The sequence below is a fragment of the Amblyomma americanum genome, chromosome 7 (genome assembly GCF_052857255.1).
Source record: "Amblyomma americanum isolate KBUSLIRL-KWMA chromosome 7, ASM5285725v1, whole genome shotgun sequence".
NCBI lineage: Eukaryota > Metazoa > Arthropoda > Arachnida > Ixodida > Ixodidae > Amblyomma > Amblyomma americanum.
Genome location: NC_135503.1, coordinates 28,130,073 through 28,147,002, shown reverse-complemented (window position 1 = coordinate 28,147,002; position 16,930 = coordinate 28,130,073). Strand labels below are relative to the sequence as shown.

Sequence of the window (16,930 nt, the reverse complement as noted above, 5' to 3'; positions counted from 1 at the left end):
ACTGTCTGAACATTATGGCTTCCTTTTTTACCTGTCAAAAAACTTCTGCGCACTTAAAGTGGCTGCTGGCATGTTTAACAATCTTGAACAATCGTGCTTCTGATAGATTAGCTTCCTATCGTGGCTGTCACCAGCACCAGTACCAATTCGGAGTGCAGCATAAGCATGGTTGAGATGTAGCTAATAATATGTTTGTCTGTAGTTGAAAAGCGCAACCTGTCTGCTATAAAATTTGCGACATTGATTGTGCTAAGAGTCCCTGTTGCAAGAAACAGGCTCGAGAGAGGCCTGCTTTCAGATTCATTGCAGGGAAAAACACGCGAAACGCGCGAGTTACATTCCAAGGCATTACAGCAGCACTACAGGCCCGATCACCAGCACCAACAGTGTTACGGCGAACTTGCACAGGCATCTTCGGGTTTCGTCCGGGCGAGTGCCCCAAGATTCGAGAAATGAGCAAAATCACATCCGTGCTGAATGGTGCAAGGACATGGGGGTGAAATTCGACGGAGGCAACTCAGGACTCAGGTTCTGATCTCGATGCAGACGATTACTCGAGTGCAGTCACCTAATGGCCTCCATGTCGAGAGGTAAGCGGAATACCAGTTAACCCGAATATACAATCTCCGTTGAGAAAAAAAAATGGCAGAGACCCTTAAGAATGTTTACGTGTCCTTAAGAATATTTACGTGTGGGAATGCGAAAGCATTACTATCCCTCGATCTTTGGGTGCAAAAGACTGAAAAAGGTTCATGTCATTCGTCAGCGAAGTCTCGAGAAATTAGGCGAGCTTGTTTTGTAATCCTGTTGCACGTGTACAGAAGATTCTTAACAAGAAGACAGCGCAGGCTTGCAAGAGTGTTTGCTACAGAATACAAAAAAGAATGCCTAAACTAGCCTACGGTTGATTTGAAACATTCGATGAGGGCCGTTATGCTATAATGACGCGGCAGCCATGTTTAGCCAGTAATTTTTCTCTTCTTTTCCTTTCTCTCTAAGCTACGGCGTCCTTGCATTTTCTTCCCTCCCCCTATTTTTCTTCTCTTCTTTCTTGCTTCTTTGCACCTGGCTCTTCCTTCGCTTCTATTTTTCTTTCCTCTTCTTCTCTCTTTCTCTTTCTTGGTTTCGCTCTTGGTTTGGCTTGCCTTGGCTTAGCGTCGAGCCACCTGGGCACCAAGGCAAGCCAAGCCAAGCCAGGAAAGAATAACTATGCAGGCTTCAGCCACCCGACAACTCAGGGTGCCCTCCCATAAACCGCTCTCGCTGTAAAGCCTATTCATTCCATGGGCACTTCAAGTTCTTGTTCTTTTTTTTTTCCTAGATGTTCTTTTTCAAGCAGACAATAATATAGCTAGGGCCTTCGTTTTCCGGTAAGACCCGATTTCACACAGTTCTTTCAACCAAATTTGAGTTCTTAAAAATCGGGTTAAACTCGATCTACCCGACTATATCTCAGTGTAGTTTCTCAATGTGCAAATCTGAAGGCTGTACACACGAAAACTAGCATATATCTTGTATATACAGAGGGGGCGTTTTCGGTTAGTTTGACTGTAAACCTCTTTTAATGCTTGTTATCCACGGCAATGTTTAATATGCGGATAAATTTTAAAGTGGGTCTTAGAAGGCGAGAAGTCACAACACAGCCACTGGCGGGATACATTATTGACAGCATTGTATGAAACGCTTCCCACACTAAAGACTTCTTGTTCCAAGGTTACTGGGCCTTTCAAATAACCTCTCGGAAGTTAAATGATATCTCAGTGAACAAAGCCGGACATTCCTAGCAGAGACGCTTAAGTGCTGCACAGGATGATGTTCGCGACATAATAGTTTCCATCACACAAGTAAAAAAAAATATCTGACGTGGACAGCAGCTCCTTAGTGCAAGCTGTCGTTTATGAAATTAATGAGTGCAAACAGACATTTTTATGGCCCAAAAATCAGCGTGCACAATAGCCACTTCCTTTTTACAGAAAAAAAAGAAAACAAAGTAATAATCCCGAAAACATTGTATTGTGAAAATCTCTGCTGAATAAACTGGTTCCTACCGAATTTGAACTCCATATATAAATCCCGATTTCTATCATCCTAACTCAAGAACTAATACACGGAAACGAAGTGCCCTAAATATAACCGACTCAAAAATGGTAGAAACCGCAGACAAGCGGCTAGCGGCACGTGAGTCGCTTCTAAGAGCAAAAGCACGGCAAAGGCGGAAACAAAGGCGCTCAAGGCGGATAAATGCAAATAAGCTATAGAAACAGGTAAAGTATTGAAAAAAATAAAAATTACAGCAAATACGAAACAAAAACAAGGACGTGGTCGTATCAGGGCCGCGTGCCTCTAGGAAGAGATGGCTGGTGTGCAACCAACGGACACGCATCTCCCGCTGCCTTATCAGCGCCTGCGCCTTGTCCCATAATCGAAACATTAGGAGATGGCGGAGGAGGAGAGCCAGCAATCATGAGATAAGCGGCAGAAAGGGAGCGAAAGACAAAAACGCGTCAGATAAGAAGTCGGACTGCCGAAGTAGCGCAGTAGGTGTCTTTTCTGCGCGTTCCTTTATATTTACACTTTAATTTTGCTGTTTTACGGCTCCGTTTGTGGCAGCCCCCCAACCACCTGCCTGGTTTTTTCTGTTTCTTCCTCAACGAGGTCTTTGGGTCGTCAAGAACCCCTCTCTGAGTAGAGCGTTTTAAGAAGATCGGTGCAGAAAAAAAAAAGGAAGACGAAAACCGTTAGCGTTATCGACAATCGTGCCGCTCCTGACGCCAAAGATGGGGCTGAAACCGAAGGCGCCGGCACCTGCAGCGAAATAAAGAAACACGAGTGAAATAAAAGTGCACCCAGCTGGAGGCTGTTAGACCGAGGCAAGAAAGAGCCACAAAAGAAAGCAAAACAGGGAACGCGCCCGCACATGCAGACATCTCTACGTGCGAAGAGACGTCCTCTGCGGAGCGTCGCCCGTATCATGTCGAGCTGCGCGTGCAGATCAGAGAAGCCTTGCGGCGGCTGCGGCGAACACCGAGCATGCTTGAAGCTGCTGGTCTTTCTCACTCGGCAGATCGTCGTGTACATCTAAGAAGCTTCTGTCTTTTCCTTCTTCCATTCTTTCTGGCCTTTTTTTTCTTCTTCTTTCCTTCAAATTTTCCAGCCGCTCTCTGGTTAGTCACTTAGTCTGAGTGGCGGTTTCGCGGCTCAGAAAGAAAGGCAATAAAACAAAGATACAAAACGCGCGCGTACGTAACAAAGATACAAAACGCGCGCGTACGTGTGGCTAACTCGGGGATAGCTCGAAAGAATAGGTCGAAGTGGAGGCGGTGGTCTTCTTAGGCGGCGCGCCTTTTTCCAGCGCCGAAAGTTACGAGCGTCGGCGAAACCCGCGGCCTGCTGTACAAAATGGGGAGAAGCGTGCGCTGTGTACAAGCTCAGCCCGATAACGCGCGCCTCGCTGGCGTGGTCGTAGTGAGATAGGGAAGAACGTTAGAAAAATAAGAGGAAAAGGTACTGCCGGCACCACGGAAATGCACTGAGGATTTGATGTGTGGACTTGCTCTTGTATGCATTTGTTTGAATGACTTTGCTACAGGGGATTCTGGCGCTTTCGTCCCACCACGTCGGATGGGAACTTCTTACGCATCAAGCAGTTTCTCGTATATCAATGTGGGTGTGAACTAAGTACGCGGAGTTCACACCAGTGCGCTCCGCAGAAGTCAAAGTATTCACAAAGGAAAGAAACTGATAGGACGATAATGAAACCTGATGCGAGAACGCTGCGATAGAATTTGGATTTAGCATCGATAAAGACCTTGATGCTTTTACTCTAATGAATGGATTTACGGGGGTAAAGAGGTGGTTACTGGATAGTGGGGTATAGTGCCCTCTAAGCACGAATTAGCCTGTACGGGAGTAAAAAGGGGGTAATGTCCATTCAGCGCACTCCCGGGTGGCGCTTCTGGCGGGTTTTCCCACTGTCTTTGAATTCCATTTCGTCGTCGCATTTTCGTTCCGCTGCTGCTTGGGCTGCTACTGGGGGGAAGCCTTGTGGAGGGTGCAGGTAGGTGGTATGCTGGTGGGTGGCGCTCCAGGAGGGTGGAGTTGGGTGGATAGGTGATGGAATGCGCTTCTGCAGGGTGAGGAGGTTGGCGGTAAGGTGGGGAGGTGGATCGAAGGTATCGATTGGCGGAAGGCAGCCACCTAACTAGGGGGTTGCTGTCAGCAAGTGGTTGGAGGGTAGAGGCTTCACGCAGATAAGTCACTTAAACACATCCAAGCAGGGCGGAACATAAAACACACAGGGCCAATAAGAATCATCCCAAGGCCAGTTCCTGCTTCCTCGCCTTAATGTGGCTTGCATTGTTTTGACCCGGAAAACAAGCAACGGAACAGCCGCCTACCATATCAAACACTGGGCACACCTCTTCCCTACCGAACACACGCGCATACACATACAGACGCGCGCGCTTGCGCGCAAGCTAAGGGATCGTACTTGTGAGCAGTTAATAAATACAACACAAATTTGTATAAAACAGACGGAAAGAAAGACAGGTTAATCGAGCGATCGCTAACGAGGAAGACGTTTAATTTTGAGTGCGCTTTTCACGGCAACCAAATCCATTCGTGGTTCATGATCGCATATTATGGCCTGCAGAGTGAAATCCGCATATCTGAAGTCCTTGCAAGGTATAGGCTATCGATGAAGACCTAGATGATATAAGACTTCGTACTCCTTCTAAGAAGAACAATTTACAAGCTCGCGTCTGCATCGTGAAAAATATCGGCCACGAAACTGCTAGCGCATGAGTCTGCATGACTGTTTCATTCCTTTTTTTGTAGGGTCTCTTAGCGGCCTGACGTCCTCTTTGCGTATCACTTCACAGAAACGGTCGTTCTCTACTTCACATTCATAAATAGCGGGGAGTCCTCATACCAGTTCTGGCACATTGGTGCGTATGTAGTTAAGCGATACGCTACTGCCCCAGCAGGTGGCTGTTCCAAACACAGCCACCGGTGGGGCTTGTGAGACTTACGTTGCTCTTCCCGAGAAAGCTCTCGAGACCGATCATTAACGCAACTGCCACCTAACGCGAGGGGCAGTTGGCTCACAATCCGGCGGGCAGGTTGTGATGACGTCACAAGGTTACGTGACCTAAGTGACAACTGGGCCACCTGCTTTTCTTGCTCACATCGCGGGCACCGACGACGACGCCGGCTTTTGTGCAGAACGGGAACCTGAACGCTATCACGTTGAAACTGTGAGATTCACTACCGCATTCACAAATGAGGAGGACGAGCGACAGTGTGCCATGCTGTCTGCCGGTCTTACCCGAATATAGCTACTCCTAGACACTCTATTCTGTACCTAGGATACTGAATCTCCTGCGTGAAACTAACACAAGATATACGGATCTCTCTTTATATCTCTTACATACTACTAATGGGCATGGCAAGCGCCACCAGCTTCTGCGCTAGCCCTCTCCCGAAACGGCCACCTCCCTCCTCTCTGTGACTTTTCCCTCCTCCTCTCCGCTTAACCGAGCACGAAGAGCAAGAACCCCGACCGTCCCGCTTCTTCTCTCTTGCCAGCTGTGACATTTATCGACGTGCTTGTATCCTCACCCGGTATCTGAGCTCTCTAGCATTCCAAGTGTGGCTCCTGCCCTGTTACGGTCACGTGACCAGCTCTACAATGCGCGCCGCAGCCTCTTGTCAGGCCTGTAATATGAAAGGCATTATTGACGACTACGGCCAAATTCTCACATATGTGGCGACTGCGTGGCGACACTGATGAACATGATACACATAGTGAAGCCTACATTTCGGCACATCATTTTTACCAAATCAACTCTGTTTCTGGAATGGCGATAGGTGTGATATAGGGTGCTCAACAGGTTGACTCATTTAGGAATTATACAAAAAATATAACAATAGGTACACGTCACAAAAAAAATGGCGAGGGCGATTTATTGTTGCTTCTTTTTGTGCTTAAGGCAAGATTTGGTGGAAAGGAAATTTTTATGGAGTTTTGGGCAACCTTAAGGCGCGCAATTATCTCACTTTTTTTTTTCAAATTGACAGAGTATTCAAGCTGCTGGAGGGAAAAAGTTGTTAAAATAAGGATTTTTTGGGGTTCAATGGAGGGAATTGCCAATTGCATCAGGCGCAGTTGGTTTCCGCGATGCCTTCTGCAGTGAAGCACGTCGCGCGATGGCCGCAGCTAAGCTTTAGTTAGTTAAGTTGGCTTCACCTCGTGACAGCGATGTGGTGCGGAAATTGAGTACGGGTCCGAAGACCAGCCCCAAGCACATCCCCCGTTCACCTCGTCACTCGGTTTAACGGCGCTAGTGCTGCCAGTCGGTGTCCAACAGCCGACCCGTCTCCGCGTTCGGAAAGTGAACGAAGAGTGCCATTAGGAGAAACGTAACTTGCAAGTGCACGGCGCGCAGTTCAATATATCAAACGATATATCGATATAGAGAGATATACAGTTATATGTACAGCAAGTCTTTCCTACTCTTTCGCACAGGATCTTCAATGGGTTCGATAGAGCCAAGAATGCCTAACATCCGGGTGCTATATATCCGAGCAAGCCGCCAAGCAAGCCGCTAAGAAACTTTGCATCTCAAGAACCCAAGATGGCAGCGCCCACCTGTACAAAGTAAAAGTATTTTTGCGGCGGCCAGCATATTAAATAATATTACTCTCATTCTTGTCAGTCACGCTATGCTCTTTTTCTACCAAGGAAAAAAAATGGTTTTCTCAGGTGATAACAAAAGTGCATATATATTATTTTCGTACAAATAGTAAATGTATCTCCGTCAGGACGCTTCAGATGTCATTTGATAGTTTCCCTTTCGTGCGATATAAAAATTACGGTCAGAAGCAGGCGGCGTTTAAGAAAAATTCTTAAACATCGGCTTTTAAAAAAGAAATACGAAAAAAACGAAAACGCGCAAAGGTATATCAAGGTGAACAAGGATTTTTAAAAAATGCAATATACAAGGTGCTGTCATACTGTTCGCTATCGCATCCAGAAGCTTTGCACTTGCATTCGCAAGTCATTTTGAGTAGGTGCGTCCGTCTTTGACACCAGTTTTTACCAGCAAGCCATCATGGTACTTGTGCCACTGAAAAAGAAGCAATTTATTTTTGCTGTCAAGCACAAGTATACGCTGCATACGTAGCACAGCATGTTGATCTTATTATGCTCACCGTAGCATAGCTTGAAGTTTCTGCCCTTTCCTGTTTCTTAAAGCTTGTGAGGCAAGCTTGCGGGACGACCAGGAGGGATGTGGCTTCTGTCGACATTTTCAAAGACGAAAATTCGCTCCAGAAGCTCTAGTTTATAAGCAAGCGAGTCGCACTGAGAAAAGCCAATTCAGGTATGTGCCGGTACGCTTCACGAAAGCCTTGAGAAAGGAAGGAGTGATGACAAAAGCTTTGTCGATATAGCAGGAAAATAACGTCTTCCACCAATGAAAATACTTCATACACACCTTGTAGCAGCTAATGAGATGGCCTGACTTGTTCACATCCAATATGCCAGCATTGTAGTTTTCGACCAGGAGAAGCCTTGGTATGCGTTAGAGGACAGTTTTGCACCATTTTTACTCCTTTTGTTTAGAGTGTACATAGCAATTTTGACGATGATAACGCCATTTTTTTCTGCTATTCCGCAAACGAATGTATCTTTATTCTCTCTGTAGTACAAAGTCCCACACTTTACACGTGCTTGTAAAAGCTCGTGCGAAATTGAATTCGCGTTCTAATACTCTTTGCGGATAGCACGTCGATGGAGTTCGTGGGAGCACCTTTAACGGTGTACAGTAATGCCTTCACTTTAAGTAATGCTGCAAAACTGCAGTGCTGATTAGTGACTCTGCAGAGATCAGCGAAAAAAAACCCTCTTGCATGCTGTCCAAATAGGCTGTCATGAAAAGGAGTTACGAATTAAGGATATCATCAAGGGTTTATAATTTTGATATACGAGTAACAGCTGTTGAAATATCAACAACTGTAACTGATGTAATCAAAGAACCCATCAGAAAATAATTATTGTGGGGGTATCTTGATGATCATTTTTTTATTTCGCCAGAAGAGCAGCTGCTGCGAAAATGGTTGAACCTGCTCAACACGCTACGTCATGGACGACTGTGCCAGCAGTCGTCTTTTTGTAACTAACTGCGCCAAAACGGCTCTTTGTTCTTGGTGGGTACGAGAAGGTCAAAGAGCAAGATTGCACAAACAGTTCCCTCTCTTTCCACTTCTCAATTGTGGTCGCTTTGATTACGCACTTTGCGCTTGTCTGTATAAATTTCCTTCGCGCCTTGCTATAAATAGTCGGGCCACAAAAATACCCATCTTAGTCTCATTTTGAAGTCTAAGGTTGGACGAAATCTCGTCTTGTCGGGTAGAGTGAACAAGGCTTCCGTAAGGAAGCCGAAACGTCGTTTATTGACACAAGCCTCTGGTCGGCGATTCATGTAATTTTGTTTTCCTATAGTCTCATTTTCATAGCTTGTGTCTGTGGTGATTCTACAAAGCGTTTTAAGGAAAAGAACGGCACAACAAACAGGATACGGTGACTAGAGAACTGCATGGTAAATAAGGCCGTTTCTCATAACTGTGATGTTTATTTACAAGAATACTTTGTGACAAAACAAACCGAACTGCGTGGTGCCTCTACAGTAAAGAAGACGAAAGCCGCGCGTAGCCTTAGATAAAAAAAAGTAAAAGTGAAACGACGAGATAAAACCTGCCTGTGGCAGTGCAACAATGCCGCATTCATGCTATTGTCTGAGAAAGCGCGCTCGTAGAGGAATGTCGTCATTCCAGCTCTCTCACGACTCCCTTCCTAAAAGAGTCCCCGAGGTTACGCTTGCGCAAGGGTCTTATCCGCTATTTCTAACGACCGAGGATTTCAAAACTTCCGTCTCGAGTTTTTTTTTCACTCGGTCAATAACCCGCACTCTCTTAAGCTTAAGATATGCGTCATGAGAAGACCACCTTGGTGACGACCGTACGAGAGAGCAGATATGATATCATTTCATGCATATTTATTTTTCTATCTTAGGAAGACTGATGAGTTGTTGAATATTCCTAGAACTTTGTTTTGTATCTTTCCATGTTCTGTGCAGCTACTCGAATTCTCGGTTGGGCCTTTTTGTTTTCTTACTGGCAAGCTGCCTCACGGGTGAGCTTTTTTTTTCGTTGGTCCGGCGAATTTTTTAAAGCCCTTGTCTGAATTTAAAAGGCACTGTGGACAAATTAAAGTTATCTTATATCGATTGATTCGTGCGGGACGAGCGGGGTTCGAACCCCAGTGCCACAGGGTGCCCACCGGGATATAATGGATACAAGCTTTCCCCTGGCCTGGTTGTTGCTAGACTTCTACGGGGGGAAGTGCTTGGATAATCGGTCTTTGACCCCACCCTGTGCCCAGGCAAAATACTTTGTGCCATGGCGTTCTGTGGCCAAAATTGTCCTTGCGATATAAAGATCATTATCATCTGACTGCTGCGTTCTAATAGCATAGAGGCTGCTTTCACTGAAAACGAAGCTGTTGTAAGCTACAAAAGAACAAGAACTAAAGAAAGACATCGCTACCACAGGCCATTTTAACAAGCAAACTGCGAAGACATGAAGTGCTTTCCATCACCCTATCTCTAAGGCTTCACAAAACCGTCATCCAATTTTTCAAAATAGACCTTCCCTTGATCTGCACGATATTTGTTTTACAACGCGATCGACACTAAATCCTGAACAATCTTTCTCGGGCTAACTGTGCAAGTGACATATAACTATTTCTGAAGCTTTCTGAAACAACGTACTGCCACCTTCCATGTTCTCGAACAACACTCCGCCCCTTTCCCTCTCAACAATAAAAAAAGAAACTGTCATTTTCATTTCCTCTTCAGCATCACTGTAAAACGAACCTTCCCATGCCCCTCGCCCCACTTGCACACTTAACGCTACCGACCTAAAATACCGCCCTTGAACCGATGATGCCATCTGAACTGCGAATCGCAGCAGGTCAGGCGGTGTCTACGCAAGCGAACGCCTGTATCATCGGCACCTTCATCATCAGCACCATTCGCACATCCGTCAAAAGTACAACTGAGTAGCACTTCTCCCCTGAAGAAAAATCAAGTATCAAGTAGAAATACTCAGCCATACCTTCCAGTTCGCGCACTGAGAGAACTAACCACCCACTACGTTGACTAATCACAGCTCGCCCATATCCTTCGCCAAACTACGTATAAGCACCTCGACTCGGTGGAACAAAAACCACTCCACATTACTTTAGTGATGTTCGTTCAGGAAATTTTCTTTTTTTCTTTTTTTCAGGGAATCTTCTAGCAAAATTTTGGCGAAAAAGGGGATTTGAAGAGCAGAAGTTGTCTCGCTTTTTCTAAATTGACAGAGTTTTCAAGATGCTGCGTGGAAAAGCATGGAAAAGCATACATGGAAAAGTACGAACAGACTGTTAGAGTGGAAGAGCGAAGGGACGCCGCGATAGTGAAACGTAGAGCATTATGGGGGTACAACTAGTATCAGATCAGGTATATTTTATTGTTTCTTCCAACACATCTACAAAAACCGGCTGTATAATACCATTCCAGACAATTCCTCATCACAGTATAGCCTCCGAGTACAAAGAAAACTAGTCCCCAGGACGCGTACCAACTACGGGAAACAGAAAATCATCTATCAAGCACCTACAGTCCTAAATAATTTTTCGGGTGATCTTGATTTTAGGGTTTCTCTCAAACATTTTAATGAAATAACCAAGCGCTACTTAACGCAGAATGACATGTTAAATCCTTAAACTTTTGTGCACTGACGTTCTTACACAATCTTAGCTTACCTAATAAATACAGCCCCTTCTTGTGTCTGAACAGTATTATTACCGTTGAAAAGCTTTGTGTAATTCACCTATTTATTTTCTATGAGCAAGCGAAGTCTGGTTCTTTGTCATTTTTGTTGCTTCGCTGTGATCACGTTTCACGCAATGTGCGAGCCTCCTTCTCTTTGCATTGTTCTGTAATACGTTGAATGTTTATTTGATTTGTAACATGTTAATTTTTTTACCGCTGCACTGTACCGCAAACTGTACAAGGAAGCTGAGGCCTCGTCAGGCGCTACAGGCCTTTTGCCTCGGCTTCCTCTTTCTTCGTAAAGAAGAAATAGAGTCTTTGAAGTTTGAAGTACTGAGAGGTATATGTAAAGGAATGGCACCGGGGCTTATTTTCGGGAATGTGGTTCTGTGCTTAAGGGCAGAAGTTCAGTCGAGATTAGAAGTAAATCAGAGAGCTGTTGGAAGATTACCACAAGGTACCCACGCCAAAACCACAAACGAGGCAGTACAGGAGGATATGGGCTGGGCATCGTTCGATGCACTGGAAGCTCAGAGTAAAATATTATATGAAGAACGCTTGACGAAATTTAACGATAACAGGTGGCAACTAAGGTATTTAAATACTTATAGAGAGAGAGCGTTAACTCACAGTGGCGGAAAAGAACAAGGAAACTGAGCAGTAAGTATATATGACGCATTGCAAGGACAGATAAAGAGCTTTGAATGATGAGTAAAAAACACAAAATGTAAAAACGGAAATAATTCAATTGAAATGAACCGTACTGTATAAATATATCGAATTGGAAAAGGTGGGTCAGAAAGGATCGTTCTATGATAACTTAAAAGGCCGTGCCCTACTCTTTGAAGCTAAATCAGGGTGTCTTGTAGCTCGAAGATAGAAAAAGAAATTTAAGCAAGAAGGTGACACATGTCCAGTGTGCGGTGAATCTGTGGAAAGGATTGAACATCTTATACTGAAATGTGGTCGTATTCATCCAGATGTCGAGGCAGGCACAACCTCTCTCGCTGAGGCCCTAGGATTTAGCGATAACAATGGTCATGTGAATGAATCTTCGTTAAAAGTTCGCAAAAAGCGATTGGAATATTGGTGGCTCTAAAGCAGAGGGATGACACAAGGTTAGAAGAGAGGGATTAAAAATTTATTTTAAGAAAATGGCGAATTTGTAGCCCAATTTATAACACCGGCAAAGAAAGATAAAAACAAAAGTTAAGAATGGTGTCAAACGCCACCACCCCGTTTAAAAGTGACTCTCCAATCTTCCATCCATCCATCTCATTGCGATGGCTTGCTTTTCTGCTTGCGTTGCCTCCCAGATGGCGCTGTGTTTCATTTCACTTACGAGGCCAGAGAGCCTGAAGCAGTCTTTGTCGAGCTTCCCATAGAAGGCCTCAAGGCAAATGCAAGGCAAAACATGTTCAGAAGGAGACACGTGCTTAGGCGTGCAAGTCCTTCGTACTAATTGGACGTAAAGCATAATGGGTAGTTCAGGAAAAATAAAATAAAAAATAAAATCTCGGTCAGTGTAAAATTCGCGAACAATTTTTCCATGCTTCCATGCTTTTATGGTCGGCTCGTGGGACCACGAGAAAAGCACACCACAAGAAGCCATCGCCTCGTGCTTGTAGCTAAATTCTGTCGCACGACCACCGAAAGTCGTCCGCGAGTGCCGTACGTCAGCGTAGAAGCACCGAAACAACTGATAGCACTGCACACAACTATTTCGCATTCGTCATCTTCATCCTCATCACCGCCGTCGTCATCACCATCATCACTAGCTGGATTACGTTCAAGCTAGGACAAAGATATGTTCTAATGCTCACCAGTTATCTATGTTTCCCGCCAAACGCGGCCACCCTATTATCGGCAGATTTCCCAATCTCCTCGCCACCTCCTCTCCGTGTTTGCTGCCTATGGCTACGTTTTCCTTCTATTGGAGTTCACTCATTGACCCTAATGGATTTCATGTTATCTGTTCGCCGCGATACCTCTCCTGCCAAGGTACATTTTCCTCCAAAATTTCTGTTAGGCTATTATTTACTCGAGTTTTTTTTCCTAATTCACGTTGCCCTATTTCTGTCTCTCAAAGGCCTCTGCCACCTTCGTTTTAATAACATCCTGTACCGTTCTTCATCTAAGCTCGGGAATTTTGCGCACCTGTCATGTTTCAGTCCCATGTGTGGGTATTGGTAAGATGAAACAGTTCTATATTTTTATGTTGAGGCCATATTATTCCTCATTAAAAATCCTAAAAATATATGCTGGATTGCACCCCTTTAATCCTTTGTGTGCGTATACACAGGCTGCTTTCACAAGCCCACTGCTATGACGCCATGTAAATTCTCGCGGGTCTGTGAGGCTAGACTAAGCAGCTACCCGCTTCCATCAGCGATCACCAAGTCCATAGTTCCCTCGACGTCACCGCCACCGTCAACGTCACAAGTTGGAATGTGTTGCCGAATGTTCATTATAAACGCACTTTTTTGTTTCATTTCCAAGCAATAAATGCGTCTTTTTCCCCCAATGAACGGGCACAGGGCCAACTAAAGTAGAAACGATGAAATTTATTTTTTTTAAATTGGAAGGAGTTGTTCTTGATATTCTTTTAAGGAACAAACCACGCGGAAGCCGACCCACTAGTCTTTCACAAAATATTCACAACTCACATTGAGGCAAATTTAAGGTGAATAGCCGCTTAAACATGACGTTTACGCATTTTGCTCTCCTAATAAACCTCTGATTTGGCGAAACCTGCACACCCCATATCCTTGAGAGGCAATCTGTTGGCCTGGAATGAGATTGTGGTTGGGCTCTCAGAGCTGTTGCCATAGCTTCTGTAAGGAATAGATCTCCGTAGCACTGCAAGTATTTGCCCTAGCGTAGCGATGCTCTAAATAAAATGCTATCTTAGAGACCGTCACCCCTCATGGTACAGACGCGAAAGTCGATCTTGCATCGCTCGTGCTGGTAGCTACATAGAATCGCTAATCAGCTCTTTCTTTATGAATGGGAAAGTCTCTGGAAATCGTCATCGTTAGAGGTATTCAGTTCAGCGTTGTGAATGCATCTGAGAGCAAGCCGTGAGGTCCTCCTCCGTAACACCTAGAGCACCCCCCCCCCCCCCCTTCCCGTAAAAAGACGAATTTTTGCTATTCTATGTAGTCAGTAGCAACTCTGAGATGCAATTTGGACCGGTCTATCCGCCTCATGTTCTGGAAGCTGTGTAACATGATAGTATTGGGCTTACGTTACCTTTAAGCAGATCCAAAATTTGTTTCGAAGTTGCAAAACTTGGGGTAAATCGCGCCGCGGCGAAATTACACATCACTCCGTCTTAACGTAACTCCCACTTTGAACAGCCCCTATAGCGTATGTCTCTGATTGCAACACCCATGAAAGCAAGGTATAAACAGAAAGAGTGATTCAGCGACCTTGTCGTCCTGCCAAGAGTGCATGCTGCATGTTGGCGGTAGCCGAATGGCCTGTTTTCACAAGCGGGACACTTGGTTTAGATAAACTGGTCGTTAAAGCTGCATTACATATGCGCGCTACAGCTAACTGTTTGGGCGTACGCACTTCGTATCCGGAGTTTTTAACGATTGGGTGCTTGTGTAAAGCACGCAGCTTGTATAGAGAACGTACGCCTAGCTAAGAAACGCAGGAAGGAAAAAAAGTGAGCTGCTTGTGCACAACGCAATCAGACACAGGGGCGTAAGCACACAGGATGTGAACTGCGCCAAGAAAGAAAACTTGGATATTATAGGAGACCGGAACCAGCTAGGACACATGATCTACAGTCGCCGCGCACAAGTGCATTCGGGGGCAGTTTATACAGTGTGAGTAACAAGTTTATTACACTATAATTTGTAACGAGAATTCACCAAATTTCCGGACAGAATGTGGCAAAGCGTCACAACCTGTATTCACTCACATTTTTGGAAAGAGGTGCTTCTCAGCGTTCTAAGAGCAAGGCAATGCTGATGAAACAAATATGCGTGTCGAAAGTTGCAGATGCCATCTCAGCAAAGGCAGGTGGTCCTACAGCCTTATCAGTGCCAAAGAAGTTAGCTCAGGTTGTCAGATATCAACGGCGCCATTACAAATTCTGGCCCCATCGAGTGTTCACTCACTACTTCCTTCGTGGGCGTACAGTTCCCAACAGTGATGTGTCTGCATGGCTGTGTTACATTTAAGAAACAAACTAGCCTCGGCGCCAAATACAACTACTAATGCCAAACGATATAACACGTTTCATGTTCTGCCACCATTGGACAAGAACAAACAAATTATTACTAGCAGAAGAAGAGCATCTTCCTTCAACGCAGAATTACAAAAGTCAACGAAAGAATGCAGAACACAAGAAAACTTAAAAGGCCATTTCTCGGACAGGGTGAGTGAGCAGTTGAGTTCAAACTCGTTTATTAGACAAGGAAGGTGCATGGCCATGGGAGGGGGTATATAACGAGGAGTAGGCAGAGTCTTCAATGTTTGCACGGCCGTCAGTCACCACAGACTGCTCTGATGAGGCCACTAAGGGAGCCATATCTTGCAAACACCAGTAGGCGATTACAGTAATTTGTTAAAAGGGAGCGGTAAGGTGTGATCTCGGAACGTGGGATAAGCCGCCACGCGTTAGCGTCGCATAGTGAGGGCAAGTAATCATTTCCTTTGTGTAGCGACCCCAGCATGACAGAATACTGGGCAGTGAGTGAGGACAAGGTGAAAATTCAAGAAGCGATACGCAAACCGCTACACCGACTGTCGACAAGAACGCCGAGATTATTCGGCACCCTGCCCACTTCCCTTTCCGCTTGCTCCAAACAAAGCGCTCACACCTTCAGGCAAGAGGGAAGGAAGAAAGGGGAGATAGACAATGAGTACGGAAAGAGACGTATGTCTGTACGCGCAAAATTTCACGGGTGTAGGCGTCGAATGGCGTCCGAGCGAGACCACCATCCAAAACAACCCTGCAAAAAGGTGAGCTGCGAGGTGAGACGCGTATCGTACATCACGCAGGGGCAGTGATGACGAAGTAGGCTTCCTGAGCGCTCTCCTTCAGCCGCTCAGCAGGCATATGCCCCCTGCATCACTCATATATGCGCCGAGGACTCACTCACCTTCGAAGCAAGGCTCCCGTGGTTGAGAGAGAAGGGGGAAGGAGGGAAGGCTGCAGGCGTATCGGGCGAGCCCCTCGCGCAATCCTCTTTGCCGAGCGAGCGAAGATTACGGCGCAACACTTCCGCGACGCGCGCAGGAGAAGAGCAGAGGCGGCAGTTCGAGGTGTCAACGCTTTGGTCCCTGCGTACTAACGTTACTGCGTGCTTTGCAATCGCCGGGCAAAGTATACAGCGTGGGACAACTGCAGGGAACGAGGAACGGCGGAGGACGGTGGTCGAGAAAGGATAGAGGCCGGGTGGAGGTAGGCTAGGAAGAGAGGGGGACGGGAGGGTTAACTGGATCTCGCAGGAGTTATAAAAGCGGGGGGGGGGGGGGGGGGGGAGGTTCGTATGCAGTTGTATTAGGGAGGAGTAAGGGGCGTTCAAGAAGAGACGGGGCCGACACCGAAGGGCGCACCGCCCCTACCCATTACATGGGGGGACACGTGACTGGAACCTCGCGAATCCACTGCACACAAACACACGCACCTGCAGGAAAGAAACACAGCTCTGGCCTGCCGCCGGCGTAGCACATCAAGCCAGCGACGACGAGGGAACGCCTATATGCACTGAGGAGAAGTCTCTCTGTTCCTGCTTTAACGCGCGCTCAGGGGCTGCCGCTGCCGTTCGGGGTAAGGATGGTATCGGAAAGAGATGGGGCTAAAGGACGAATAAACGGTGCAAAATGAAATAGATAAAAGAGAAACAGCGGGGCGCTGCAAACCCCTCCCATCCTTTTATCGCGGGCCGCTTTTATAGCCCCGCCTTCCTTCTCTTGGCCGTCCGCTGCTGCTTGCCAGGAGTGGGAGAGCTGGAGTGTGTGCGCTGTCGACCAACCCGGAATGTTGATGGCGAACGTTGTCCTCTGGCGCTCGCTCTGTTTTGTCCGGCGCAGAA

The 16,930-nt window shown here is 46.1% G+C and overlaps 1 protein-coding gene across 2 annotated transcripts in view; it reads right to left on the bottom strand.

Moving 5' to 3' along the window:
• LOC144098742 (uncharacterized) overlaps positions 1 to 16,257 on the bottom strand; it is a 202,251-nt gene extending 185,994 nt beyond the window's left edge. For both annotated transcript variants that reach the window (XM_077631590.1, XM_077631592.1), the window contains exon 1: positions 15,995 to 16,257. The gene's annotated coding sequence lies outside the window, so the exon portion shown is untranslated. The remainder of the gene's footprint in view (positions 1 to 15,994) is intronic.
• Between the last annotated feature and the right edge of the window lie 673 nt (positions 16,258 to 16,930).